Source organism: Hemiscyllium ocellatum, unplaced genomic scaffold (genome assembly GCF_020745735.1).
Source record: "Hemiscyllium ocellatum isolate sHemOce1 unplaced genomic scaffold, sHemOce1.pat.X.cur. scaffold_283_pat_ctg1, whole genome shotgun sequence".
Classification (NCBI taxonomy): domain Eukaryota; kingdom Metazoa; phylum Chordata; class Chondrichthyes; order Orectolobiformes; family Hemiscylliidae; genus Hemiscyllium; species Hemiscyllium ocellatum.
In genome coordinates, this window is record NW_026868223.1 from 589,493 (window position 1) to 593,745 (window position 4,253).

Consider the following 4,253-nt stretch of genomic DNA (forward strand, 5'->3'; position numbering starts at 1 on the left):
ATTCAGTTTGTGCTTGGAAATGATTTGGCAAGATCCAATCTGGAAGTGACTTCCCTTATTGTGGAGAAGCCCAATGAAGACGAAGAAACTGAGGTGTTAAAACAGAAATATTTTTCTATTTTCCCAGACTGTGTGTTAAACAGATCCAACTCTCAATAGTCACAGCACCAAGTGACAAGTAAACAGAAAGATGAAGGAGTTGAGTTGAGGTCAGCTGATACACTACTTGATATGATTCGTGTAGTGGGCCGAAGAACACAAGACTGTGTTGCAGCGACCACATAGAGAGGAAGTGTTATGCGTAGCACATGAACTACCTATAGGGGGTCACCGAGGGTTACGACACACGCAAGCTAAATACTAAACATTTCTATTGGCCTGGAATGCACACGGGATGTGGTTTTCTTTTTCTGACAGTGTCACATATGTCAAATGGCAGGTGAGCCTCAGGCGGCAATAAAAACATGCCTTTGTTGCCAATTGCCACAGTTGGAGAATCTTTCAGTTGGATTATAATTGATTGCGGTCGTCCCCTTCCGAGAACTAAATGTCAGAACCAGTGCTTGTTGACTACAATGGATGTGCTATCCATATTTCCAATGGCAATTCCTTCCCGGAGTATCAAGGCCACAATTCTGGTAGAGGAGTTAGTAGCTTTCTTCACACGCTATGACCTAACTAGTCAGATTCAGTCAGACTAAGGGTCAAATTTTACTGGTCGACTGTTTAAGGAGGTTATTGATAGCTGAGATACAACACTTTAAATCTAGTGCATATCTTCCTGAATCCTTGGGAGCTTTAGAAAAATGGCTTAAGACCTTGAAGACCATGAAGAGAGCATCCTGTCAAGATTACCCGAATAATTGGGAAAATGATGTCCCATTCGTATTGTTTGCCATTTAGAATGTTCCAAACGAATCCACTTAGTCAATTCCTTTCAAGTTCATATTCGCACATGAAGTGATTGCCCTTTGGAATTAATTAAAGAAACAAATGACAGGGTCAAAGTCGAAGATCACACAATTAAATCATGTAATGGAATTGAGGGAGAGACTAAATTTGTCGGTGATTCAGCAAAACAACACCCAAAGATGGCACAGCGTAGAATTACGCAGGTGGCAGATAAAAATCTGGGACTCAGAAGTTTTCTCACGAGGATAACTTGTCAGTACTGTTACCAATCATAGGTGATCCCTTTAAAGTTAGGTTTACTGGTCCCTGTGAAAAAGTTGAGTCAGTTGAACTATTTAGCAAAGATGTCAGATAGAAAATAAAACTGTATTGGGTATGTCATGTGAACATGTTGAAAACATATTACACAACAAAGGAAGAACTGGAGGAAGAGTTGTTCATTACTGCCCAGCAGAGTGAGAAATCGAATTCAGTTGCTTTGAATTTTGATGGACCTCAAAACAGATTCTAAAATGATGAAGCCCTTGAGGAGTGGGATGGATTAGAAAGCTGTCTGTCTCAGGAGCATAGAAAAGCGTTGAAAGATTTTTTATTCCTACAGAGTCAGGGCACATGCAAGAATCACATGGGGAGGACGAAAGCAATTGAACACGAAGTAGATGTAAGGAATTCTGCTGCGATAAAGCAGTATCCCTCTCGACTTAACCGTCTCAAAGGCTGACAGGACAAGATGCAGGTGAACACCATGCTTGACGAGAACATCATTGAACCAAGCCAGAGCGCGAGGAGTTCGCTGATTGTCTCAGTTACAAAACCAGATGATTTGTGTTGAATTTTGTGCGGATTATGGAACGGTCAACGCCGTTACAAAATCGAACTCATATCCAATTTCTAGATTGGAGGACTGCATCCAGAAAGTCGGACAAGCCAGTTACATCACCAAGTCGGGCATAATGCGTGGCTACTAGCAGGTACCGTTGTCAAAGTTGGTGAACAAATCTCAGCGCTTGTAACTCCATATAGGCTATATCAGTTTAAAGTGATGCACTTTTGAATGAAGAACAAGCCCGCCACACCCAAAGACACTTGTACAGAGTTATGGCCGGGTTGACAAATTGTGTAATCTATTTAGGCGATGGAGTGATCCTTAACAATTCAAGGAATGATCACAAGGGTCTGTTGGCAGAGCTCTTTGAACGACCACGAGAAGCAAAACTGATGACAAACATAAATAAAACAGAATTCACGAAGGCAGAGGTGATGTTCTTGGGATGTAACATCGGTCATGACAGGTTGAGCACCCTCCGGAACGTGAGGACGAAGGCTTCTGAGGAATTGCCATGATCAACCTCGAAGAAAGAGTTTCTTTAATTCTTCAGACTCAGCGGACTCTATCAGAAGTCTGTTCTAAACTATAATAGTGTAGTGGCATCGTAAACCGATTTGCTGAAGAAGAACACTACTTTTCGGTGGACAGTAACATGCCACGTGGCAATTGACCATTTGTAGACGATATTAACCACTAAACCAGTATTACCTAGGCCAAACGCCTAAAAGACTTTTAAGTAGCCATCGATGGTCGTGACGTTAAAGTTGGAGGTGTACTCCAACGGGAAAAATGAGCATGGGGAAGAACTGCCAGTTGATAACTTTTCATAGAAAATCAACATCTATCAGAAGAAATGCTGCACAATCAAAAAAAAACTATTGAGTTTCGTACTGGCGTTACAAATTTAATGTATGTGCCATGAACAATGGATCGGAGAGGTTATGTACACAGACCACAATCCGCTAAAACGTTGTATATATGTAATAATATGAGACTATCTCGTTGGCTTTTATGGAAGAGACGTTCATTTTAAAAATCGTACATGTTGTGGGTCACTAGAATGAAATCACAGACACGTTATCGCAGATTCAACTGATGGTGTTCAGATGGGATTGTCTTTATTTAATGTTTTATATGTATATATAGGAAAAAACAAAGTCGAAATTGTATAAAATTTATCGATATGTTAGGGTAAAGTATTTAAAAATTAAAATGAAAACATATCTTCATTATGATGGTTCATTGTTTCCTGTAGAGGCGAGGTGTTTTACACATATTAGTGCACGTTTAAGAGATTTAAAAGCAGCAGAACAACCAGACACAGCAACAACTGTTCCCAATAAGACAACAACGTAATCCTGGGTCGAACAATTCAATTAGTTCATTGCCTGGAGACATAAATAGTTCGAGTTTGGCCACTCAGTTTCAATTTTAATCAGGAAAATATATAAATTTCAATTCAAATTTTAATTGCGTCTCTTGAAAGTCTTTAAAAAAAAACAGGGACCCAGTCAGATGCTCGGGGGTATGAGACGGGGGACATTGAACTGTTGGGAGGAGGTCTGCCAAGACCTTGCATGTAACAATCTTCTTGAAAAGATATATATCTGGAAAATAACTTTTCGATCCGTGATCTTTGACACAAAATCTTTGACACAGGGACAAATAAGAGACACGAAGATCCGAAGACAAGAACCTACAGCTGCTTAGTTTTGATAAAGAAGTGCTGTTCTGTAAACCTTAACTGGGAGTTTTATCTGAATAGCATTATCGAATGGAACATCAAAATGGGTAATATAAATACATTGGTCTGTTAATTTATCTCTCTTTTACTTTAGAAATGAAGTGCTGAATTTTTACTACGTGTAGTTCTTAGAATAGAATTGTTGCAGATTCCTGTACAGCATAAATCGTTTTTGTGGTTTAATGGTATGCTGGAGGGTTTACGCTGGCAAGACAAGTGTACATCTGTGCAGTTCATTGAGCGAACTGGAGACTTGCACCATTCACGTCCTGGATGAAGTGATTCGCTCCGCTGTGATCTGAGTCGCCAAATATGAAAGGCTACCCAACTTCTCCGTAGTTGACAGGATTCGAACCTGCGTGAGAATGCCCCAACAGATTTCAAGTCCATCGCCTTATCCACTCGGCCACAACTACAAATGGACGAACTGCATTCTCATTTCCAGTTGTCTGTCTCTGGGGAGCTTAGCTGTAGTTAATCATTGTTTGGTTATTTGAATTCAAAACCCACAGCTTTCAAATCGATGAAATGTCGGGACAAAATGGACCTGGGTGTTTCACCCCGATAGGTGGGATCTATAACCAGCTTAAACGACGGCGGAAAATACAGAAAAATACTCAGCAGGTCGAACAGGATCTGGGTTGGGAAAAGGCGATTCAACGTTTCAAAACTTTTTCAGAACGTAATCAGAACTCCGTTTACTCCCAGTAGAACTGACAAACCTGCTGACATTCCACAGAATTTTCTTTTTTTTCAGATTCCCAACAT

At 40.3% G+C, this 4,253-nt stretch overlaps 1 non-coding gene across 1 annotated transcript; it reads right to left on the bottom strand.

Annotated features, from left to right (window-relative positions):
• Positions 1-3,819: 3,819 nt before the first annotated feature.
• trnas-uga (transfer RNA serine (anticodon UGA)) lies at positions 3,820-3,901 on the bottom strand. The gene has a single exon. It is a non-coding gene; the product is annotated as a tRNA-Ser (tRNA).
• Between the last annotated feature and the right edge of the window lie 352 nt (positions 3,902-4,253).